Source organism: Somniosus microcephalus, chromosome 25 (assembly GCF_052327205.1).
Source record: "Somniosus microcephalus isolate GS21.2 chromosome 25, FLI_Smic_1.0, whole genome shotgun sequence".
NCBI classification, from domain to species: domain Eukaryota; kingdom Metazoa; phylum Chordata; class Chondrichthyes; order Squaliformes; family Somniosidae; genus Somniosus; species Somniosus microcephalus.
Window position 1 is genome coordinate 45,320,261 of NC_141011.1, and position 26,762 is coordinate 45,347,022.

General features: G+C 45.3%; 1 pseudogene across 1 annotated transcript in view; it reads right to left on the reverse strand.

Annotated features, from left to right (window-relative positions):
* The window catches only part of LOC147100760 (uncharacterized), a 387,502-nt pseudogene extending 360,963 nt beyond the window's left edge, over positions 1-26,539 (reverse strand). The window contains exon 1 of the transcript XR_015073560.1: positions 26,369-26,539. The product of XR_015073560.1 is annotated as an uncharacterized LOC147100760 (transcript). The remainder of the gene's footprint in view (positions 1-26,368) is intronic.
* Positions 26,540-26,762: the final 223 nt, after the last annotated feature.

Here is a 26,762-nt window from a genome sequence, read left to right on the forward strand (position 1 = left end):
GTGTAACCAAAGCTGGGAACTGAATGTTCCAGGGCACTCAACATTTAGGAAGGACAGACAAAAAGGAAAAGGAGGTGGCGTAGCGCTGTTAATAAGGGATGAGATCAGTATGGTAGAGACAAAAGATCTTGGCTCGGCAGATCGTGATGTAGAACTGGAATCAGTTCGGGTGGAGCTAAGAAACAGCAAAGGACGGAAAACATTAGTGGGAGTTGTGTATAGGCCACCAAACAGTAGTGGTAATGTAGGGCACAGTATCAATCAAGAAATTAGAAGTGCATGTAACAAGGGCAATACGGTAATCATGGGGGACTTTACATATTGACTGGGCAAATCAAATTACCACGAATGGTGTGGAGGACGAATTCTTGGAATGCATGTGAGATGGTTTCCTGGATCAGTATGTGGAGGAACCAACCAGGGAGCAGGCGATTCTGGATCTGGTACTGTGTAATGAGAAAGGGCTAATCAATAATCTTGTGGTAAAGGGGCCTTTAGGGACAAGTGACCATAATATGATTGAATTTTGCATTAAGTTTGAGAGTGATGTAGTCCAATCTGAAACTAAGGTCTTCAATCTAAACAGAGGAAACTACAAGGGTATGAGGGACAAGTTGGCCATGGTAGATTGGGAGACTTCACTAAAAGGTATGAAGGTGGACATACAATGGTTAACATTCAAGGAAATAATGCATAATTTGCAACAAACATATATTCCTCTAGGACATAAAAACCCAAAAGGAAAAGTGATCCAACAATGGCTAACAAAATAAATTAAAGCTAGCATTAAGTCAAAGGAGGAAGCTTATAAAGTTGCCAGAAAAAGCGGTCAGCCTGAGGATTGGGATTTTTTTCAGAAATCAGCAAAGGGGGAACCAAGAAATTGATAAAGAAAGGGAAAATGAAATATGAGCACAAAGTGGCGAAAAATATAAAAACGGATTTTAAAAGCTTCTATAGGTATGTGAAAAGGAAAAGACTGGCAAAGGTAAATGTAGGTCCTTTACAATCAGAGATGGGAGAATTGGAGGAATGAGGAAATGTTAGAGAAATTAAATAAATACTTTGTTTCTGTCTTCACAGAGAAAGACACAAAAAACCTCCCAGAAATAATAGAAAACCATGGGTGTGGCGAGAATGAGGAACGTAAAGAAATTACTATTAGTAAAAAAATAGTACTAGCAAAATGAGTGGGACTAAAAGTCGATAAATCCCAACGACTGGATGACCTACATCCTAGGGTTTTGAAAGAGGTGGCCATTGGGATAGTGGACGCATTGGTTGTCATCTTCCAAAATTCAATAGATTCTGGAATGGTTCCTGCAGATTGGAGGATAGCAAATGTAACCCCGCTATTTAAGAAAGGAGGCAGAGAGAAAACGGGGAACTACAGACCTGTTAGCCTCACATCAGTAGTTGGGAAAATGCTGGAATCTATTATAAATGATGCAATAACTGGGCACTTAGAAACTAATAGTAAGATTGGGCAGAGTCAACATGGATTTATGAAAGGGAAATCCTGTTTAACAAACCTATTGGAGTTCTTTGAGGATGTAACTAGTGGAGTAGACAACTGGTAGCTGTGGTGTATTTGGATTTTCAGAAGGCCTTCGATAAGGTCCCACACATGAGGTTGGTGAACAAAGTTAGGGCACATGGAATTGGGGATAATATACTAGCATGGATTCAGAATTGGTTAACAGACAGAAAACAAAGAGTAGGGATAAACGGGTCTTTTCAAGATGGCAGGCTGTGACTAGTGGGGTACCATAAGGATCGGCGCTTGGGCCCCAGCTATTCACAATCTATATCAATGATTTGGATGAGGGGACTAAATGTAACATTTCCAAATTTACTGATGATACAAAGCTAGGTGGCAGTGTCAGTTGTGAAGAAAATGTGAAGAGGCTTCAAGGGGATCTCGACAGGCTCAGTGAGTGGGCGAGAACATGGCAGATGGAACATAATATTGATAAATGTGAAGTTATCCACTTTGGTAGAAAAAACAGAAAGGCAAAGTATTTCCTAAATGGTGAAAGATTGGGGAATGCAGATGCTCAAAGGGACCTGGGTGTCCTTGTACATGAGTCACTGAAAGTGAATATGCAGGTGCAGCAAGCCATTAGGAAGGCAAATGGTATGCTGGCCTTCATTACAAGAGGATTTGAGTACAGGAGTAAAGAAGTCTTACTCCAATTATATAGGGCCTTGGTGAGACCACACCTGGAGTACTGTGTACAATTTTGGTCTCCTTACCTAAGGAAAGATATACTTGCCATAGAGGGAGTGCAACAAAGGTTCACGAGATTGATTCCTGGGATGGCAGCACTGTCGTATGAGAAGAGATTGAATAAACTAGGCCTGTATTCTCTTGAATTCAGAAGAATGAGAGGGGATCTCATTGAAGCATACAAAATTATTACAGGACTTGATAGGGTGGATGCTGGGAGAATGTTTCCCTTGGCTGGGGAGTCTGGAACCAGGGGCCACAGCCTCAGGTAGGCCATTCAGGACTGAGATGAGAAGAAATTTCTTCAGAGGGTGGTGAATCTTTGGAATTCTCTACCCCAAAGTGGAGGCTCAGTCATTGGGTATATTCAAAACAGAAGTCAATAGATTTCTGACAAGTAAGGGCATCAAGGGATATGGCGATAGGGCCGGTGAATGGAGTTGAGGCAGAAGATCAGCCATGATCTCATTGAATGGCGGAGCAGGCTCGAAGGGCCGAATGGCCTACTCCGGCTCCTATTTCTTATGTTCTTATGTTCTTAAATAAGATTATGATCACTCAGTTGAGACAGGTTATCAGGTGCAATAACACTGATTGGAGTGTGTAGGCCACTATAGCAAAATTCCAATTTTGAATACATTTATTTTCCACTCTCTATTCCAATTTCCCACCACCATTGCATACCATTCTCCAGGGAAGTCATTTCTGTGATCTATTACAGACAAGACTATTTCTGACCACGTCTTTGTATCCCTCACCAGCCACACCCCCCACCCCTTTCTAACCCCACTACCTTATGTGCCCATCCCTGCAAAAAACTCTTCTCCAAGTCTACAAAAGCAAAATACTGTGGATTCTGGAAGTCAGAAATAAAAACAAAAAATGCTGGAAATGCTCAGCAGGTCAGGTAGCACCTGTGGAGAGAGAAACAAAATTTATGTTTCAGGTCGATGACCTCTCGTCAGAACTGGAAAAGATTAGAGATGTAACAGGCTTTAAGCTAGTACATTGGCAGGGAAAAGGGGGAGGGGAGGAAAGAACAAAAGAAAAGATCTGCGATCGGGTGGAAGGCAGGAGAGATTAAATGACAAAAGGGATGATGGTGTAAAGTGAAAAGAGATGGTAATGGGACAAGTAAAGAAACAAAAGATGGGTTTAGGAAGTGCAAATGGGAATATCAGAATCATCAGCAACAGCTGCCGTCCAAAAAAATTGGAGCACAGGTTATGATCTGAAATTGTTGAACTCAATATTGAGTCCGGAAGGCTGTAAAGTGCCCAATAGAAAGATGAGGGGCTGTTCCTCGAGCTTACGTTGAGCTTCATTGGAATAGTGTAGGAGACCAAGGACAGAGAGGTCGGAGTGGGAGTGGTCCGGAGAATTAAAATGACAGGCGACCGGAAGCTCGGGGTCACGCTTGCGGACTGAATGGAGATGTTTCACAAAGCGGTCACCCAATCTGTGTTTGATCTCCCCAATGTAGAGGGGACCGCATCGTGAGCACTGAATACAGTAGACTAAATTGAAAGAAATACAAGTAAATCGCTGTTTCACCTGAAAGGAGTGTTTGGGGCCCAAGACGGTGTGAAGGGAGGAGGAAAAAGGGCAGGTGTTGCATCTCCTGCACTTGCATGGGTAGGTGCCATTAGAGGGGAGTGGGTTTGTGGGTGATAGAGGAGTGGACCAGGGTGTCGCGGAGGGAACAGTCCCTTCGGAATGCTGAAAGGGGAGGGGAAGATGTATTTGGTGATGGAATCACGCTGGAGGTAGCTATACTGGGGCCTCAGCTTTTCACCATATATATCAATGACTTGGATGAAGGAATAGAGAGTTGCATATCCAAGTTTGCAGATGACACTAAGTTAGAAGGCACAGCAAGTTGTGTGGATGGGAGCAGGAAGTTACAAAGGGCCATAGACATACTGTGATTGGGGGGAAAAAACTATGACAGATGTGGGAAAGTGCAAAGTCATCCACTTTGGATCTAAAAAAGACAATTCAGAATATTTTCTTAATGGCGAGAGACTAGGATTGTGGAGGAGCAAAGAGATTTAGGTGTCCATGTACATAAATCAGTAAAAGCTAGCGCACAAGCACAAAAAGTAATCAAACAAGGCTAATGGAATATTGGCCTTTATTTCTAGGAGGTTCAGATTCAAAAGTGAGGAAGTGATGGTTCAGTTGTACAGAATCTTGCTCAGACCCCAGCTGGAGTACTGCATTCAGTTTTGGGCACCGAACCTCAAAAGATGTACTGGCACTGTGCAGATTCACCAGAATGATACCGGGGCTTTAAGGGTTAAGTTATGAAGGCGGTTTGTATTCCCTTGGGTTTCGAAGGTCGAGGGGAGATCTAAAGCGAGGTCTTTAAAATGATTGAGAGATTTGATAGGGTAGATACAGAGCAACTATTCCCTTTGGTGGGGGAATCCAGGACAAGGCATAATCTTAAAATTAGAGCCAGGCCATTTAAGAGTGAAATCTGGATGCTATTTTTCATACAAATTGTAGTGGAAATCTAGAAATCCCTCCCCCAAAAAGCTATAGATGCTGGGTCAATTAAAATTTTCAAGACTGAGATCAGTAGATTTTTGTTCGGTAAGAGTATCAAGGGATATAGAACAAAGGCAGGGAAATGGAGTCGAGGTACAGATCAGCCATGATCCAATTGGCTTAGTTCCACAGTATAAATGCAAGTTGTTGTTGTTACCTATCCAATCGTAGCCGAAGCACCTTCAGCAAAGCCTTCCCTTCCCACCCCCACACCATTGCCTCCAAAGTTCACGAAGGATCTATCCTTGGCACTTCTCTTCCTCGTCTACATGCTGCTCCTTGGCAACATCATCCACAGACTTGGAGTCAGCTTCCACAAGTACGCGGACGACACCCAGCTCTACCTCTCCGACCCCGCCACTACCCGTGTCATCAAACTGCTTATCCAGCAGTCTTGGCGAGCTACAATTTCCTCCAGTTAAACATTGGGAAGGCCCTCATCTTTGTCCCCTGCCACAAACTCCATCCTCGCCACCGAATCCCTCCCCCTCCCAGGTCATTGGCTCAGGCTAATCCAGACTGTTCCAATCTCAGCGTCCTATTCAAACCCAAGCTGAATTTTGGACCCCATAGACTCAATCACAAAGCCTGCCAACTTCCTAATCTTTAGCATCGCCCAACTCCACCCCTGCCTCAGCCCATCAGCCGCTGAAACTCTCACGCATGCCTTTGTCAGTTTCAGCCTCGGTTATTTCAAAGTTCTTCTGGCCAGCCACCCCTGTTCCTCCTTCTTTAAACTTCAGCTCATCCAAAACTCTGCTGCCCATCCTATCCCGCACCAGATCCCACTCACCCATCACCCATGTCCTTGTTTAAAGCATTACAGGGTAATTTCTATATGTATTAACTGATTGTACAGTGGTGTACTTATTTTTATATTACTGCAGCTGCGCGGATAAAGGTACCATCATGTCACAGAGGTTGACAGCGTGACCTACTGCAATGACATTGAAGGGGCAACGTGTTCAGTTGCCAAAATACATTAGCGTTGTTGTTTATCTCCCAAAGAGGAACCGGACTTAAGTGAGTCAAGAAAGGTAGGGCAGGAAGACCAGACTCCATGACTTGTCCCACGTTAGGATTCGAGTACAGGAGCAAGGATGTCTTGCTGCGGTTGTACAGGGCCTTGCTGAGAGAACACACCTTGAGTATTGTGTGCAGTTTTGGTCGCCTTATCTGAGGAAGGATATTCTTGCCATGAAGGGAGTGCAGCGAAGATTCACCAGGCTGATACCTGGGATGGCAGGAATGACGTATGAAGAGAGATTGGGTCGATTAGGCTTATATTCGCTAGAGTTTAGAAGAATGAGAGGGGATCTCATTGAAACTTATAAAATTCTAACAGGACTAGACAGACTAGATGCAGGAAGGATGTTCCCGATGGCGGGGGAGTCCAGAACCAGGGGTCACAGTCTAAGGGTAAGGGGTAAGCCATTTAGGACAGAGATGAGGAGGAATTTCTTCACCCAGTGTGTGGTGAACCTGTGGAATTCTCTACCACAGAAGACAGTTGAGGCCAATTCATTAAATATATTCAAGAAGGAGTTAGATATATTTCTTAAGGCTAAGGGGATCAAGGGATATGGGGAGAAAGCAGGGACAGGGTATTAAATTTGGATGATCAGCCATGATCGCATTGAATGGTGGAGCAGGCTTAAGGGGCCGAATGGCCTACTCCTGCTCCTATCCTCTATGTTTCTATGTTAGTAACTTAATGAGCTATAACAGTCAAGGGACAGGGGGCAGGAAGAAATCACCTCGCCTGTTCTGAAAATAAATATGCTTTCTGAACTAAGCTGGCAAAACCTTTATATCAGATTCAATGAGCAGGCTATTTTTAAAAATCCAGTTTCACCCCAGTAATGGAAACCAGCCTGTCCATTTGAAGACCAGAGTTTAAGATTTTTCATAATTTGTCATTATTCTTAGAGCTGGGACCAAGACTTTATCAAGATTGAATAGTGCCATGAAGCCAGCGTGTTAAAACTGCTGCAAGGCGGTCTTAAAATGCCAATGTTGAAAACACATTTTTTTTGGCCAATTGAAAATTTTACAAAGTTGCACTGAACTAAAAAATAAATAAATAAACCTCCCGAACTGCCCCTTTAATGCAAAATACACACTAATCGATGTAGGTTGAAATCCTCACTGAAGAAACAAAGCCTTAAACAAAAGTAAATATTTTGTCCAGTGGTAGATTTTATAGTTAATTTTGATATTAAGAAGCATTTTAACACCCAATATTTAATTTATTATTTGTAACCAATTGGTACTTTATTTGTTATTCTGATGCAATGATGAAATAAATACAAATTCTGTATCCACAATGCATCTATTCAGTCCTTCTGACAAGTCTAAGTATTGCGTTACATGGTTCATTAAATCAATATAGCAGAGTTGAAGCTTACTGATAGACATATTTCTACACAGTGAAAACTAGACAAGGTTTCACTTAGAGGAACAGTATTTCTGCCAATAGTCTTGTTAATGTTGTTTAAATAATCTGCAGTAAGTTTATCGTTTTACATTAAGTAGTAAGCACAATGCAAGGATGAGCTGAATAAATAAGTACTGCACCACATCCTTAGCCTCGCTTTCAGTACCAAGAATTCCAGTTTGCGACAGGGCACCTGTGTGGTCTCTCTGTTTCCTGGGCTTGTGTCGTTCCCTACAGTCTTTATGATTTATAGAATTGTCTAAATGAGAGTCAAACAGAAATAAAGTGCGAGTCACAGACAGACAGGGGAGGCAATGCATTTTTATTGCACTCATTAAAGAGATGCTTTACAGGGCAGTTAATATCAAGTGGACATTGAGTGCGATGGGCGGGGGTGGTAGGTGGAGCGGCAGAGGGTCAAAAAAGGACAAAAGCACAGGCAAAGATAAGCGTGTATGGAGGTAGTAAGGCAGAGATGCTGAGTGAGAGACAGCTGGGGGCAGGGACAAGTGGCTGAAGGAACGGTCACGGATAGTGGAATGGGGGGGTGGGGAAACAAGAAGTGGACTGTAGCTGGTGGAATGAAGGGTGTGCACAGGGGCATAGGGCTGGAGAAGATTATGGATGGAGGGAGAGGCAAAGCAATGGAGGGACTTTGATGTAAGGATGAGAATCTTGAAGTTGATTCTCTGGGACAGGGGAAGCAATTGGAGCTTGATGAGGACAGGGGTGATGGAAGAAGTGCAAGCCCCAGTGCAGTAAGGCCATTGTAGATGACCTGCAGTTTCCAAACGGTAGATGCGGGAAAACTTTCAAGGAGAACATTGGAGATATCCACACGCAAAGGCGATAAAAGTATAATTAGGGTTTTGGTGGCAAAAGATACTGCTGAGGTGAAAGAAAGCAGTTTTTAAATGACAGATTGGATGTGTGTGGGGGTGGGGAAGGACTATGTTTTGGTCTGAGCAATAAACCAAGGTTACACAGCTCTGGGCAAATCCTAAAGTGGCAGCTGGGATGGGGAGATGGAGTTGAGGCCAAAAGTGCTTAGGAAAACCTGGAATCGCACAGGGATAAGTGAAAAGGTAGGACAAGCCTGAAAATGAACATACAGATAGGTGTTGTTGTGAAACAATGTAGGATTCATGAGACAGACTCATACAAAAACAGAAAGAATATTGCAGAGTCACAGGAACTGAGATAAGCCAGGAATCAGATTAAATCAAGACCTGTATCCTGTATCAGGGGGAAGGCCCAAGTTCTAAAATGTAACATATATTTGTATGGCAAGGATGTCGTACAATTGGAAACCTGATTCTTATTGCTGATTAAGATACTTTACTGCACTATGCCACTTTACTGCACTATGCCACTTCGAATATGTGAGAGATACGAGTATGAAAGTATATACTTCAGGTAAGGATGGCAAATCGCAAAGCGTCATCGAGATATTCTGAATAATCAACATAGCGCAAGCCAGGATGCTGCTTGATCCCGAAACACTTCAGTAGCCAGTGATATTACTGAGAAATTGTGCACTATTGATCACCCACAAGGTATATTGTTCAAAAGAAAAGATATTTGTAATCTAACGTGTTTCTTGGCTTCCCTGGTCTAAAGGCATGGTGATACTCTAATAAGAATTTTTAAATTCAGTTTGGAGTCTCAAAAAGTTGGGAATTTTTCCATTCAGCATAGTTTTTTTCTCCCTATCTGTAATTTCCTCCAGCCCCACAACCTTGAGCATCCCTGATTATAATCGCTCAACCATTGGTGGCCGTGCCTTCAGCTGCCTAGGCTGTAAGCTCTGGAATCCCCTGCCTAAACCTCTCCGCCTCTCTTTCTTCCTTTAAAACGCTCCTTAAAACCTACCTCTTTTTTGGTTATCTGCCCCAATTTCTCCTTATGTGGTTCGGTGTCAAATTTTAACACTCCTGTGAAGAGCCTTGGGACGTTTTACTACGTTAAAGGCGCTATATAAATACAAGTGGTTGCAGTTGCCTTGATCGGATCTGATAAAAAATAAAATATTTACAAGTTAGCAAATATTGTGGTTTTAAAGAAAAAAAAGGTACAATTTAGCACATTATAATTACCTGGTGCACAGAGCATTGCAAAGGTTTTCTACTGCTTTATGGAACTGGAGTTGTTCTGTATCACCCCTTTCAAAGTACATAGAAATATATCGAAGTTACAGGCCACTGAGCACAACCAGTCCATGTCAACGTTTACCTTTCATGTGAGCAAAGAGTCCTAATCACATCTACCCAACAATGTTCCGCCTAATTTTTTTTGGGTGCGCGGCCCCTACACAGTTTCACGCATGTACGAAATGTAACATTGGAAAAGCCCGTCCCAGGCTGTGCAGGACCGGCAGAAAGCTGTGTAGCCGCATAGATTAGAGGGAACATTGCTACTCACCCTGATCCCATATCCCATCATCCTCTTTTTATTCAGCCACCTGTCCAATCGAATGTCAACAAAGTTTCTGCCTCAACCACTAACCCTGGAAGTGAATTCCACAGCCTCACAGCTCTAACAAATTTCTCGCGCCCTCTGTTCCAAAACTTTGACATTTAATCTTTATCTTTTATCTATGGCCCCTTGTTCTTGACCCCTCAACTACTGGGAACAGTCTTTTTACCCAGTCCCATCTTTTCATAAATTTAAAACTTTCATTCATATCGCTTTTTAGTCTGGGCTATTCAAACAAAAAAAGTTTCTATATTTCAAATCTTTCTCAACAGGCAAGATCTTAGTGACTGTCTCTAAAGCCTCAATACCCATCCTATAGTGTGGAACCCAATACTGCACACAAGAAGTGGTGCCAGAATTGAGCCCTGTGGACACCACGACCAGCTTCCAACCACTCTGGAAAAAACGCTCGTAACTCCGACTCACCTTTTTTTCCCCCTTCTAACCAGTTTTTAGTCCCGTTATCCTCCCCCTAATTCCACACCCATTAACCTTCTCTAGTAGTCTCTCGTGTGATGCCTGTGCTAATTCCAAAGCTCAGCTGTAGCTCAGCTATAAAACAAACTTAAAATCTGTACCATAAAAATGGGTTTAAATTCCTCAAACAAGTTGAAGTTTTTGCGGTTGAAGTTACCCTGCCATATGCTCCATTACCACATTACTATTCTGTCCAATTTACATAGAAAATGATGGTGAACAGGGAGGTAATACAATGCATTAACTAAATTGACAAGAGATCATTTTTTTGAGAGATTGAAGCTGAAACAGTTTTATTAATTATCTTAACCCAAGGATTACATCACAGCTTTGAAATCAGTAAACACAACTGTTTTATAAATATATACACCATTTTATATTTGGATTGATAAAGTTTTGTGTCCAGTTCTGTGTCAGTTGAGACTGAAAATTATCAGTATTTTTTTAAAATTTGTTCTCGGGATGTGGGTTACACGAGGAAGATCACATTTATTGCCCATGGCTAGTTTTCCTGAGGCGATGGTGGTGAGCCACCTTCTTGAACTGCTGCAGTCCTTATGGGGATGGTGCTCCCACAATGGTGTTGGGTAGGGAATTCCAGGATTTTGACCAGTGATAACGAAGGAAAAACAACTTGTATTAATATAGCACGTTTTATGTAAAAACACCAGACTACTTCACAAGGGTGTAATTAGACAAAAAGGGTCGTCAAGTCAAAGGAGATTTTAGGAGGGGGGGTGACCAAAAGCTTAGTCAAAGAGGTGGGTTTTGAAGGTCTTAAAGAAGGAGAGGTTGAGAGATCCAAGGAGGGAATTCCAGAGAGTAGGATCTACACAGCAGAAGGCATAATTGCCAATGATGGGGGTGGTCAATGCACAAAAGACCAGTCAGAAGAATGGAGAGTTGGGGGATGGGTTGTAGGGCTAGAGGAGGTTAGAGATAGGGAGGAGTGGGGCCATGAAGGGATTTAGACATGGGGATGAGAATTTTAAATTGAGGGCCCGGGAGCCACTGTAGGTTAGCAAGGACAGGGGTGATGGCTGAGCAGGATCCAGTAGAGGGACAGGATAGGACAGCGTGGTTTTGGAGGAGTTGAAATTTACACAGCGAGGAGGCTATGAGGCTGGACGTGACAAAGGCATCGGTGAAGATTTCATCAGAAGATAGGCTAAGGCAGGGTGGAGGCAGACAATGTTATGGAAGATGGAAAGTAGGCAGTCTTTGTGATAAAGAGCACAGAGAGCTGGGAGTTCAGCTCAGGATTGAATAGGACTTTGAGATTGCAAACAGATTAGTTTAGCCCAACAATGGCCTGGGAGGTGGATGGAATTGGTGGCAAAGGTATGAAGTTTGTGGTGGGTGTCAAAGACGATGGCTTGAGTCTTCAGTGACGATAAAAGGAATGGTGATATATGTCCAAGTGAGGGTGGGGTGTGACTTAGATGTGAAGGTGCTCCCACAATATTGCTGCTCTTCTTTCTTGGTGGTAGAGATTGCAGGGGAGGGTGATGTATTGAAGTAACGTTGCGGAGTTGCTGCAGTGCATTCTGTAGCTTGTACATATTGCAGCCAGTGTGCTAGTGATGGAGGGCTTGGATATTGAATCTAGTGGCAGGAGCACCAATCAAACGAGCTGCTCTATCCTGGATGGTGAAGAGCTTCTTGAGCATTGCTGCGACGACACCCATCCAAGTAACTCGTGGGTATTTCCAACACACTTCTAACTTGAACCTTGCAGACGGTAGAGGTTTTGACTGATCAGGAGGTGAGCCACCCGTCAGAGTATACAGCCTCTGCTCTGTTCTTGATATGACTGGTTCCATTCAACTTCTGGTTAAGGGTGACCACTAAGATGTTAGTGGTGAGGTACTTGTGAATGGTGGTACCACTGATGATGAAGGGGAGATAGCTAGGCATTCTCTTGCTCGAGGTGGCCCTAACCTGGCACTTATGTGGTGTGTATGTTACCCACCACTTGTCAGCCAGGGCTTGAATGTTATCCAGGTCCTGCTGTAGGCCAGCATGGGCTGCTTTGTTATCGAAGGAGTTGTGAACGGAGCTGAACACTGAATTGTCAGCAAACAGCCCCACTCCTGGCCTTATGACAGTGGAAAGCCATTGTTGAAGCAGCTGAAGATGGTTATGCTCCATGTGATGCTGCTCACACTGTAGAAGCAACAAATGATACATCATTACTGCTGCAAATTTATCAAAAAATAGAATGCATTTCTTTATTGGGAAATTCTGTAGTCAGTATATACTGTAGGGAGATACTCCTCTCAGCACATAACAGGAGAAGCCATGCCTAAAAGCTTGGGGGGAAAATTTGGGTTGCACCCCCTTTGGGGCGCTAACTTCGCCGGGGCGCTACTTTTAGCGGCCCAAAAAGGTTACCGCCCCCCGCGCTGGAAATTGAATGGTAGCGCCCCAAGCAGGAGGCGGGGCGCTACTGGAAGCGCTCCCCCTCCCTCTTGGTGCGCTACAATTCAATATCGCGGCGCTATGTGCAACAGTGCTGCGGTATTAAGACGACGACTTGCACTTATATAGCGCCTTTCACAACCACTGGACGTCTCAAAGCGTTTTACAGCCAATGAAGTACTTTTGAAGTGGAGTCACTGTTGTAATGTAGGAAATGCGGCAGCCAATTTGCGTACAGCAAGCTCCCGCAAACAGCAATGTGATAATGACCAGATAATCTATTTTTGTTATGTTGTTATAGGCCTCCCTCCTCTGAGGGGCCTAGCGCAGCATGCACCGGGGCCCTGCTGGACCACCGGGGGAGCGGGGTGCTGGCAAAAGAGCCCGGCACTCAAAAGGAGTGCCAGGCTGACCGATCGCGGCTGGCACCCCGCAGGAGGCGGCGAAAGGGGGCAGGTGCTGGCAGATGGCCCAAAAAAAATGGCTGCCCAGCACCTGTCTTTTCATTTGCACCGCCACGGCCGCAAACACAGCACCCTGACCCTGTCGAACATATCGTCCAGCAGTAGGTCAGGGGACACGAGCCAAGTTTGTGGCGGGGGTGCGCTGCGCATGGTGATGACGTCATCGGTGGAGGCGCAGCGCTGCGCTACCAGCTACCACCACCACTAACCTGCCGCTGAACTTCGCGAGAGGCGTTAGCGGCGCCGTGCACGGGCACTGGGTGCTTCCCGTTAGCGCCCGATGGGGCTAACGGGAGGTGCAAAGCAACACCATTTTTCCCCCTTGGTGTATTAAAGGAGCACTGGCTGTTTGGGGGAATGAAGGGATATGGAGATTGGGATGGAAAGTGGAGTTGAGACTGAAGATCAGCCATGATCTTATTGAATGGCAGAGCAGGTTCAAGAAGCCATATGGCCTACTCCTGCTCCTAATTCTTCTATTCTTGTGTTCAAGTGCCTTGCAAAATATGTGCACAATGATATTAATACTATGACAATGTCCCATTAAAACCTGTGAAATCCCAGTTTGCACAAGTTCTATTGGGGTGAAGAAGAGAAAGCGTGTGTTTTTTTTCTGATTTACAATGGGATTTTTGTGGCAAAGTGCATAACATATTAGAGTATTTTGTTTTGTAAGTGCACCTTTTTTGCACATACCTGTAATAGCTAATTTCTTGTAACTGAGATGGAGTGATGACACTTCTTGGTAAATTAACAGATATTTGAAAATTAATGCTTCTTCTGAAAGCTGCAGGTGGTAAATTGAACTGTACACTTGACATTGGCCGCTTCAACTGTGCTCACTGTCACAGTTACTTTTATTTGAAGTGGACAACATACAAGACTTATTTGAAATAACAACAGAAAATGCTGGAAAAACTCAGCAGGTCAGGCAACATCCGTGGAGAGAAATTTGAGTTGACGTTTCGGGTCGAACCCTTCTTCAAAACTGGAAAGAAAAGAAAATAGATCGAAGGCAGGGCTGCGATCGGACAAAAGAAAAGAAGTGAAAGAAACAAAAGAAGTAAAAGAGACAATAAAAGGTATTCGAAGCTAGACGAGATGGTAATAGGCTGAGATTAGGTGTGAAGTGTACTGGCAGGGCAAGAGATAGCTGCCAGGTGTGAGAGAGAAACAAAAGGAAAGGGGGGAGGGGGGAAAAGGAGTGGAAAAATTACAAGAAAATATGTGTAATAGGGGCCGAGGTTATGATCTGAAATTGTTGAACTCGATATCAAGTCCGGAAGGCTGCAGAGTGCCTAATTAGTTCAATTAATGGGCCTAAAATAGAGAATAACGAATGCTAAGCAATGAAAAAAGAGTAGCAAGGCAAGAAATTTGACAGATACCATAAACATCACAAGGAAAGTCCCAGTGGTTTTTAGCTCTTATACCCGAGTCCCAAGATTTGATTAAAGTCTTGAACTAACCCTGCTATGTTACTAGAACAGAGTAGCTGTTACTGTACTATACTATAGACCAGCGGTTTTCAAAAGTTTCTAGCTAGAGGATCCCGGCAAATATTGACACACTAAAAGGGGCCCCTGTCCTAACTTAGCAAAGAGTGTGTCAGCTAACCAAAGGAACGCAGTGCAGGAAACTTTGTTTAGTAGTATACAGCAACAGAGTTAACATGCTACTAAGCCAATTACAGAAATCTGATGACAGACAGACAGACAGACAAATAAATATGATGACCTTACAGATCTCCTGAAATTCCCCAAGGGTCAGGGGTCCCAGTTTGAAAACCTATACTGCACAATTTTCCTTCCTAGTAACAACGACAGAGTATCGTCACCTCCGTAAAATTGCAATTATTACAATGGTAAATCCTTCAGGGTGGGTATCGCCACACATCAACAGCATAGAGCGCTCAAGCCAGTGTCAGAACTGTTGTTGCAAATAAAGACCAAAAAGCGAAAATCTTTCTACAAAGCAGTCTTCTGTCCAGTACATCTCCGTCAAACTCCAGTGATCCTCTTTATTACAAACCAATTCTTAAAAACAGCAAGTAAGCCAGTCACTGACCCAGAGCCTGAAATTTCCAAACCATTACAAGTGCCCTATGCTTAACCTCAGCAGTTTATAAGTAACTGGATTTGGCAATGGCCTCAAACGCATAGGTCAGGTTAGCAGTTAAACATCATCATCATGCTCCAGAACCAAGATTGTCTGTGAGCAATACCAAGGGGGATCTGCTGCTGCCTTATATAACCGATTGCCAAACTGCAGATTCATTTTGGGGTCAGGTGATGGTTATAATAATCCACTTGACCCTCATTCTTGTGGTTTGTGTCATCAGCTAAATCCCTAGTTAATGCCTTGTAATCACTCCTGGATAACCATTGTTGTACTTCAGCTTTAGGCGGGAGGTGATGGTTTATTCTGCTTTTGGTCAACTGATTTGTCAGCAGAAGTTGTCCCCTTTCATCAATAGTGCTTTCCTCTGGAAAGTGGACACCACTAATAAAAAAACAACCAACTTGTCCAAATTAGAAATACATGGCAGTAAATTTGAAAGACGATTTGGTAATTGGAGATAATGAAACAGCCAATGTCCTACACTGTTTATTGGTCATGGAAGGCTTCAATGTGGTTGTACGCAATGGTCACCCAGGCTAATAGAAAACAGTTGCAAAGTTCCAAGGTATCCCCCACATCCAACATGGAGTTACTAATATAATTGATTATTTTTATTATATAAAAGGTGTGGTAAACCACTGTTATACCTGCCTGTATGGGTGTTTGTATTCCACTGTGTACATGTCTGTACATGCCTCGGCTGACTCCTCCCACAAGTCCAGGTATAAAGGTGACTGCTCCACAGTCCCTCTGTATTCTGGACTGGTCGACCACTCGAGGCACACCTTCATTCTCTTGTTAATAAAAGCCTGTTAGTTACTCGCTTAACCTCAGTCTTTTGGGTAATTGATAGCGCATCAATTTTATTAACAAGATTTTTTATAATGGAGAAGATCCTCACACCAGCATGCCTGGACTTAGACCATCGGGAGGCGGACGCATCCACCAAGTTTGCTCACTGGCTTAGGTGCTTTGAAAAATTCCTGATCGCCTCCGCTGCAACGGTCAAATCGGATGAGGACAAACTGGATGTCCTGACCTCCAAAGTGAACCACCGAGCGTACTCGGTCATCCAGGACGCGACCTCGTACACGGCTGCTCTCAAGCTACTCAAGGACCAGTACACGCGCCCAGTGAACGAGGTGTACGCCAGGCACCTCCTGGGGAGTCGTAAACAACAAGCTGGGGAATCGACCGAGGAATACCTTCAGGCACTGTCTGTGCTTGGCCGGGCCTGTGGTTGTAAGGATGTAAAGGCCGCCGTGTACACAGAGGAACTTATCTGGGACGCTTTTGTAGCGGGCCACAGGTCCAATTACACCCGACAGCGACTGTTGGAGCAGAGTGACCTCGACCTCAACAAGGCCTCTGAACTCGCACTATCATTGGACGCAGCCTACCGGAGCATGGATGCCTACTCCTCTGCACCGTGGACGCCGCGGGGAACGACAGCCTGAGACACGGTAGGACCGCCTCATAGCGCCGTGCCACCCCAGCCGCATCCCAGCAACGGCCCAACTACCGCAGCAGTGTCCCAAGGCCAGAAATGCTACTTCTGTGGCCAGGCAAAACACCCCAGAGCGCGCTGCCCGGCAAAAAATGCGATCTGCTCGGGCTGCGGGAAGAAGGGACACTACGCCAGCATCTGCAGGGCCAAAGCCACCCCGAACCCCAGCAGCACCACGTGTGGGCCGTGCGGGCCGCCATCTTGGGCCTCCCCAGCCATGTGCGAACCACCGGAACAGCAGCCATTTTGGACGCCTCCAGCCACATGGAGATCATGGACGCCGCCATCTTGGACGCCAGCAGGCCCCCAACACTGCCTCATCTGATACCCGCAGCGACACACCGACCCCTACGCTGGCCTCCGTTACGCTGGACCAAGCGAGACCGCACCAACTGGCCCGGTCCACAATGGACATTAAGGTAAATGGTCACGAAACAACCTGCCTTTTTGACTCTGGGAGCACGTAGAGCTTCATCCACCCCGACACGGTGCGGCGTTGCTCTCTCCCAGTCCTGCCTGCGCACCAGCGGATTTCTATGGCCTCAGAGTCCCAGTCAGCGGACATTGGCGGCTACTGCGCGGTGACACTCTTAGTAGACGGGACGGTGTACGATAATTTTAAACTTCTGGTCCTGCCCCACCTCTGCGCTGCCGTTCTACTGGGGTTAGATTTTCAGTGCCACCTTAAAAGTGTTACAATGGCGTACGGTGGACCCCTCCCCCCACTCACAGTCCGCAGCCAGCAGCTACCAAATTGCCCGCCGCGCACCAGGTGCAACCTCTCCACACTCAGAGTCACCCCCCACTGTTTGCTAACCTCACCCCCGACTGTAAGCCCATCGCCACAAAGAGCAGGCGATACAGTGCCGGGGACAGGGTTTTCATTAAAACCGAAGTGGAGCGGCTCCTGAAGGAGGGGATTATTGAGGGCAGCACCAGCCCCTGGCGAGCCCAGGTTGTGGTCGTTAAGACTGGCGAGAAGCAGCGCCTGGTCATCGACTACAGCCAGACAATAAATCGCTACACCCTGCTGGACGCCTACCCACTCCCCCGCATAGCTATGGTCAACCAGATCGCGCAGTACCGCGTCTTCTCGACCATTGACCTGAAATCAGTGTACCACCAGCTCCCTATCCGCCCTGAGGACCGCCAGTATACTGCCTTTGAGGCAAACGGCCACCTCTATCACTTCCTTAGGGTTCCCTTTGGCGTCACCAACGGGGTCTCTGTCTTCCAAAGGGAGATGGGCTGGATGGTCGATCAAAATGCGTTGCAGGCCACTTTCCCATATCTGGACAATGTGACCATCTGCGGCCATGACTTGCAGGACCATGACGCAAACCTCGAAAAATTCCTCTGCACCGCCCAACTCCTGAACCCGACGTATAACAAGGAGAAGTGCATATTCCGCACAACCCGCCTCGCCATCCTTGGCTGTGTTGTGGAACACGGAGTCATCGGTCCCGACCCGATGCGTCCCCTTATGGAACTCCCACTGCCTCAAGGCCCTGAAGAGGTGCCTAGGGTTTTTCTCCTATTACGCCCAGTGGGTCCCCTACTATGCGGACAAGGCCCGTCCGCTGATCAAGTCCACCTCTTTTCCCTTGACGGCAGAGGCCCGCTTAGCCTTCCACCGTATCAAGGAAGACATTGCCAAAGCCACCATGCACACAGTGGACGAATCCATCCCCTTCCAGGTGGAAAGCGACACGTCCGGCTTTGCCCTGGCCGCTACCCTTAATCAGGCGGGGAGACCCATGGCCTTCTTTTCATGAACCCTCCAGGGCCCGGAGACCAGACACTCCGCTGTTGAGAAGGAGGCCCAGGCTATTGTGGAGGCTGTGCGTCATTGGAGGCACTACCTGGCCGGAAAACGATTTACCCTGCTCACTGACCAGCGTTCAGTTGCTTTTATGTTTAACAACAAGCAGAGGGGCAAAATTAAAAACGACAAGATCTAGGTGGAGAATCGAACTTTCCACCTACAATTACGAGATCTTGTACCGGCCCGGGAAGCTCAATGAACCCCCGGATGCTCTATCGCGTGGCATCTGCGCCAGTGCGCAGATTGATAGACTGCGGGCCCTCCACAATGACCTCTGCCACCCGGGGGTCACCAGGTTCTTCCACTTCATCAAGGCCCGCAACCTGCCTTACTCCATTGAGGAGGTCAGGACCATGACCAGGAACTGCCAAGTCTGCGCTGAGTGCAAACCGCACTTTTATAGACCAGACAGGGCTCACCTGATAAAAGCTACTCGCCCCTTAGCGTTGATTTTAAAGGGCCTCTCCCCTCCTTCGACCGCAATGTGTACTTCCTCAACATCATTGATGAGTACTCCCATTTCCCGTTCGCCATCCCCTGCCCGGACATGACCAGTGCCACGGTCATTAAATGTCTGAACGACCTCTTCACCCTGTTTGGTTTCCCCAGCTATATCCATAGCGACCGGGGCTCATCGTTTATGAGCGACGAACTCCGCCAGTACCTGCTCGCTAGGGGTATTGCCACAAGCAGGACCACCAGTTACAACCCCCGGGGGAACGGACAGGTGGAAAGGGAGAATGCGACAGTTTGGAAGGCCGCCCTGCTAGCCTTAAAGTCTAGGGGCCTTCCGACCTCCCGCTGGCAAGATGTGCTCCCCGATGCGCTCCACTCTATTCAGTCACTGCTCTGCACTGCCACTAACGCCACCCCTCATGAGAAAATGTTTGTCTTCCCAAGGAGGTCCACATCGGGGACATCGCTACCACCATGGCTGATGTCCCCAGGGCCGGTCCTACTGAGAAGACACGTGAGGACCCATAAAATGGACCCCCTGGTCGAGAGGGTCGACCTCCTCCACGCCAACCCCCAGTATGCTTACATTGCGTACCCGGACGGGCGGGAGGACACAGTCTCCATACGAGACCTCGCACCCTCGGGGGCCCCAGTAACCCACTACCACCCCCCCCCCCCCCCACGATCCAATATCCAACCCCAGCAGACGGCACGCCTGGGCCCTGCGACCCGCTCGACACCCACGAGGACTACACACCAGTGCCCCAGCCTACGCGGGACTCGACGCCGGAAGCTTCACTACCCCTGCTGTCGCCACGTCGATCACAGCGGCAGACAAGACCTCCGGAGAGACTCCAATACACAAACTTTTAATACACTTCACCCCGCCGGACTCATTTTTAAACAAGGGGTGAATGTGGTAAACCACTGTTATACCTGCCTGTATGGGTGTTTGTATTCCATTGTGTACATGTCTGTACATGCCTCGGCTGACTCCTCCCACAAGTCCAGGTATAAAGGTGACTGCTCCACAGTCCCTCTGTATTCTGGACTGGTCGACCACTCGAGGCACACCTTCATTCTCTTGTTAATAAAAGCCCGTTAGTTACTCGCTTAACCTCAGTCTTTTGGGTAATTGATAGCGCATCAAAAGGCTGCTATTTGATTTGCTGCTGTTTGTTGAGAAAGCTAACCAACAGCAGATATCAATGAGGTCACCGGCTCTCAGTCTTCTGATATGTTGCGATGTCCATGAGAGGATTAATTACTGCGATATTATTACTGCAGGTTTATTGAACTTACCAGACAAGGCGTTTGCGCTGCAAAACAGTGGGGTTTGAGGGGTTGTTGTTGCTGTTTCATATGATGGGAAAAGCTTATAATAGGATGTCTAGTTTGGCTAGCCATTCGATGGCCTCCGGAGATGCCGAGTGGAGAAACGAGGTACCTCCCGCAACAGATCTTAGTGGGCAGGTTGATGTGATGTGTTCCAAGGTCTGGGACTCATGGCCACAGTCGCACTTCGGGTCGTCCCTCATCTTCCACTTGTGGCGCAGGTGGCGGTTCTGGACTTAGTTTTAGGGAATGAAGCTGGGCAGGTAGAAGGCGTATCAGTGGGGGAGCATTTTGGTGCTAGTGACCATAATTCTGTTAGATTAAGGTAGTTAGGGAAAAGGACAAGGATAGACCAGGAATAAAACTTCTAAATTAGGGAAAAGCAAATTTTGCTAAGCTCAGGGGGAATTTAGCCATAGTGGACTGGAAACAGCTACTTGAAGGTAAATCAGTGTCAGAGCAGTGGGAGGCATTCAAGGAGGAGATCTGGAGGATTGAGACCAAATATGTGCCCTTAAAGAAAAAAGGTGGGACTAACAAATCTAGAGGCTCCTGAATGTCTAGGGACATACAGGGTAGGATAAAGAAAAAAAGGGCGGTGTATGACAGATACTGAGGGCTAAATACTCCAGAAAGTGCAGGGGTGCAATTAAAAATGATATTAGGAAAGCAAAGAGTATGAAAAATTCTTGGCAAGTAAAATCAAGGAAAACCCAAAGTTGTTTTATAAATATATTAAGAGCAAGAGGATAATTAAAGAAAGGGTAGGGCCTATTAGAAATCATGAGGGTAATCTGTGTGGGGAGGCGGGAGACGTCGGTAGGGTTCTTAATGAATACTTTGCATCCGTTTTCACAAAGGAGAGGGGCGAAGCAGACATTGCTATCAGAGGGGAGGAGTGTGAAATATTAGATGAAATAAACATGGAGAGAGAGGAAGTATTAAGGGGTTTAGCAGCTTTAAAAGCGGATAAATCCCCAGGCCCAGATGAAATGTATCCCAAGTTGTTAAGCAAAGCAAAAGAGGAAATAGCAGAGGCCCTGACCATCATTTATCAATCCTCTCTGGTTTCAGGTGTGGTGCCGGAGGACTGGAGGACTGCTAATGTGGTACCATTGTTTAAAAAGGGAGAAAAGGATAGACCGAGTAATTACAGGCCAGTGAGGCTAACCTCGGTGGTGGGAAAATTATTGGAAAGAATTCTGAAGGACAGGATAAACCTTCATTTAGAAAGACACGGATTCATCAAGGATAGTTAGCACGGATTTGTTAAGAGAAGGTCGTGTCCGACAAACTTGATTGAATTTTTTGAGGTGGTAACAAGGAGGGTAGATGAGGATAATGCATTTGATGTAGTGTATATGGACTTTATCAAGGCTTTTGATAAGGTTTCACATGGCAGACTGGTCACGAAGTTAAAAGATCTAGGGCAAAGTATCAAGTTGTATTAAAAACTGGCTCGGAGACAGGAAGCAGAGGGTAATGGTTGATGGGTGTTTTTGTGACTGGAAGGCCGTTTCCAGTGGGATTCCGCAGGGCTCAGTACTAGGTCCCTTGCTTTTTGTGGTATATATCAACGATCTTGACTTGAATATAGGGGGTATGATCAAGAAGTTTGCAGATGATACTAAAATTGGCTGTGTGGTTGATACTGAAGGAGGAAACTACAGACTGCAGGAAGAGATCAATAAGTTGGTCAGGTGGGCAGAACAGTGGCAAATGGAATTCAATCCGGAGAAGTGTGAGGTAATGCATTTGGGGAGGGCTAACAAGAAAAGGGAATACACATTAAATGGTAGGACACTGAGTAGTGTAGAGGAACAAAGGGATCTTGGAGTGCATGTCCACAGGTCCCTGAAGGTAGCAGGCCAAGTAGATAAGGAGGTTAAGAAGGCATACGGAATGCTTGCCTTTATTAGTCGTGGCATAGAATACATGAGCAGGGAGGTTATGCTTCAACTGTATAAAACACTAGTTAGGCCTCAGCTAGAGTACTGCATGCAATTCTGGTCACATTACAGGAAAGATGTGATTGCACTAGAGAGGGTACAGAGGAGATTTACATGGATGTTGCTGGGAGTAGAGAATCTTAGCTATGAGGAAAGACTGGATAGGCTGGGTCTGTTTTCCTTGGAACAGAGGAGGCTGAGGGGAGATTTTATTGAGGTGTATAAAATTATGAGGGGCATAGATAAAGTGGATAGAAAGGACCCATTTCCCTTAGCAGAAGGGTCAAAAACCAGGGGCACAGATTTAAAGTAATTGGGGGAAGGTTTAGAGGGGATTTGAGGGGAAATTTCTTCACCCAGAAGGCTGTGGGGGTCTGGAACTCACTGCCTGAAAGGGTGGTAGAGGCAGGAACCCTAACCACATTTAAAAAGTACTTGGATGTGCACTTGGGATGCTGTAACCTGCAGGGCTATGGACCAAGAGCTGGGAAGTGGGATTAGGCTGGATAGCTCTTTGTTGGCCGGCGCGGACACAATGGGCCGAAATGGCCTCCTTCCGTGCTGTAACTTTCTATGATTCTATGATCGTCCATGCCCTGTGCAGATTGGGTTGAGCGTTGTCCACTGTCTTCAAGGGAGGTCGGAGCCGGGGACCTCTGTTGTTGGTTCTTTATGTTGCATGTGTCCCACATTTCCGTCCATCTGGATAGTGAGTCGATACCAGCTGCATGAATACTGGCTGCTGTTTCCTAGAATGGCCGGCGAATTTTAAGCGCTTTCATTTGAGTGGTCAGATGGCATCATAAACCGAGGGGGCAGAATTTGAGTAGTAGGTCTGTTGAACCCCTGGACTGAATTAGTCAGTGAGAAAGATTCAGCTACAGACAAGAACAGTTGAAGTAGATGATATCTCAATATTGGCAAACGTGACACTCTATTTGAATGAGAGCATTTAATCTCCGTCTACAGGAGTCATGTAAAAAAGTAATAAAGATCAGGTCTACTAGATAGAGAGATATTAATAACTGGATGCTGTCTTAATATATTATATTATTCAGTATTATATGTTTAAAAAATTAATTATTGAATTTTTTTTAGAATTCCTGAAATAATAAATTATGCAAATACTAATTAGTGCAAGAAGCAGATGCAAACAATCAGCATGGAACCATAAAAGCAATGCATCAAAAGTGATTAATACCAGTCCAAGGCATCATTGTGGGATCAAACCGGATTCACTTGACTGTAGGTTGCATTATGCAGCAAAGAGCTTAGTGCTAAGTCCTATCTATCAAGAGCAAAGCTCTGAGAATTTATAAAAAATCAGTCTGAAGGTGCAATAAAATGAGATGAAACAAAATAAAATAAATTGGTTCAGAGAGGCATCTAGCAGGGAGAAGGGTGGAGGGGATCACTCCATCCAAAAGGAGGGGAGGGAGGGGGCAAAATAATTCCCTAGAACGCTTCTCAATTTTGCCATAAGTAAAATCAGGATCATAAATTTTTTAAAAAGTGGGGTGTTCAACATTCTCTTATTTATTATAAAATGGAAACATGCAGTACAGGCAGGTGAGCAATGGAATAGCAGGTAATATTATACAGTACAGGAATATAGTAAATGCACTCTAATAATAGCACCTGAATTATGTTTTCAACTACTATAGGTATGATACCATTAACAGTCAGTTCATTAATAGTCAATTAACATGTGCCCTCACGGAACAGGGTTTACGTGGTTACTTTTTATAACAGCTTGTATTTATATAGTGCCTTTAACATAGTTAAACGCCCCAAGATGCTTCACAGGAGTGATAAAACAAAATGTGACACCGAGCCACACAAGGAGATATTAGGACAGATTGGTCAATGAGGTAGGTTTTAAGGAGCGTCTTAAAGGAGGAAAGAGAAGTAGAGAGGTGGAGAGGTTTAGGGGGAGAATTCCAGAGTTCAGGGCCCAGGCAGCTGAAGGCAAGGCCACCAATGGTGGAGCGATTAAAATCGGGGATGCTCAAGAGGCCAGAATTAGAGGAGTGCAGATATCTCAGAGGTTTGTGGCAGGGTTTGTGGGGCTGGAGGAGGTTACAGAGATAGGAAGGGGTGAGGCCATGAAGGGATTTGAAAACAAGGATGAGAATTTTAAAATCGAGGCGTTGCTTAACTGAGAGCCAATGTCAGTCAGCAAGCGCAGGGGTGATGAGTGAACAGGACTTGGTGCGAGTTGGGACACGGGCAGCAGAGTTTTGGATGATCTCAAGTTTATGGAGGGTAGAACGTGGGAGGCCAGCCAGGGGTGCGTTGGAATAGTCAAGTCTAGAGGTAACAAAGGCATGGATGAAGGTTTCAGCAGCGGATAAGCTGAGCTGATAAAGGGGCAGAGTTGGGCAATGTTCCAGAGGTGGAACTAGGCAGTCTTAGTGATGGCACGGATATGTGGTCGGATGCTCATTTTGGGGTCTAATATGACACCAAGGTTGTGAACAGTGTGGTTCTTTATGGTGAACTATACAAAAATTCACTATTCTTGGTACACCACAGTGTTATTTTGCTCAGGCATAAAAGTACTATGTCTCACTGTGAATCTTCCCCTTGTGTCAAACATCTCCAAGCTCATTTTCAGAAGTTTATGCAGGAATATTTGTGAAAAAATACATTACTAATTAGCCAGATATTATTTGCTCATTCACAGTACCTTAAATGTGATCCTAAGACTACTAGTTCCAGTGTTATAATTATTGGGGTGTCTTGCAAGGATGCAAATGTTCCAATATGTCTGTATATACACATTAACCTAATGTTCGATGTTAAATGGAAACTATATTGCACCTATGAGACTCCGCTTCCTGTAACTGCCCGTAAAACTCCCGAAATATTTAGATCCCTTTGCAGTTGCAGACTTTTGAAACTGTCTCCAATCTCATTACACAACGATCCCCCTCCCTCTCACCCACCCACAGATTTCCAGCATCCGCAGTATTTTGCTATTGTACAAACAATATTTATTGTCACACTAGCAGGAGACACAAGCATACTAAATGGAAAACTGACCAAATATTGACATGGCTCGGTGCATAGAGCTATATAGTATGTGCGGAGAAATTGGTTTCTTCTTCAGCCCAGAGTGAACACAATAAGGTAGCTGCACATTTCTTTAAACTCAGCCAAACACAAAGTGTAGCAAAGTGCTGCCGTGTTTCTATTTGTTTTATTGTAGTGCATCTTGTCAACCTTGTTGTTAAGACACAAGATTTTCTGACCACAACAATTGGGATGGATTAAAAACCTATTTAAAGGGGTAAAGACTTCACACAGAGGTATCTGGCAACACATTTTTGTGTTCCAGAAAAGAGTTGAAGGTCATACATCATCTTTTGGTTTATATCACTGCATTGTGTGTTTGAGCACTTATGAAAAAAGATGTCTATAAACCATTGAGAAAAGGTTCAAATATTTTTTCCATGATAAAAAGGAAAAAGGAAAAACTGGAAATCCAATCGGCTGGGGAGTTATCCCCGGTGTCTTGGCCAATATTTATCCCTCAATCAACATCACTAAACTGGATTAGCTGGTCATTATCACATTGCTGTTTGTGGGAGCTTGCTGTGCACAAATTGGCTGCCGCATTTCCTACATTACAACAGTGACTACACTTCAAAAAGAACTTCATTAGCTGTAAAGCACTTTGGGCTCTCTGGTGGTTGTGAAAGACGCTATATAAATGCAAGTCTTTCTTTATGAAGGGCACTCACCCAAAAATGTAATATCCTGACTTTTCCCTTTACCAGATGCGGACTGGCCTGCTGTGCATTTCCAGGACATTCTGTCATTTGTTTCACATTTTTGTTAAGATTTAATACAGAAATGTGTTTGCTTTTCAAGAACAGGATACACAGGTAAAAGTAAATTCTTCACACAAAAGAAAAATAAAACGACTCCCATTTGGCAGGGCTGTGCCTAAACACTATTTACGTAGTTATATATAAAACAGTATACACTAATGTCATTACTCGTTGTATAAAAACTTTCTGATGTAGCTTGCACTGAAATTGATCAACAAAGAAATACAACAACTTCAGAGCGATTGGCATTGCACAGTCACCAAGGGAAAGACGTGTGCCTACCTGTCGTTTCTTCCTAAACTTCTCAAAGGCTTCTTGGAGGCTCGGCGACTCTTATCCTTTCCTGCTTTCAGTGGCACAGTCCTCCCAAAAGTGCACAGCAACACTTGTGTTCTTCCTTACTGAGTCCACGGCCACTTCCTGCTGGTTATGAAGCCGAAACTCTGCAGCCATGAGAGAGGGGAGGGAGGGGGGGAAATACTTTTAAATCAATTCATTAATTTACAAACAAAATTCAAGCAAAGAGTTTAAAATGGGCGGGGAGGAGGAGGGGGAGTTATGGTGCTGATTTTCTCACTTTGCTTGGAAAAATGAAGCTGCAGGTAAGGTTGTGAGAGGAGTGGGATATTAGATCTGGTTGAAGTCACTGATTGATGTGGCCCTGGCTGGGAGCTGA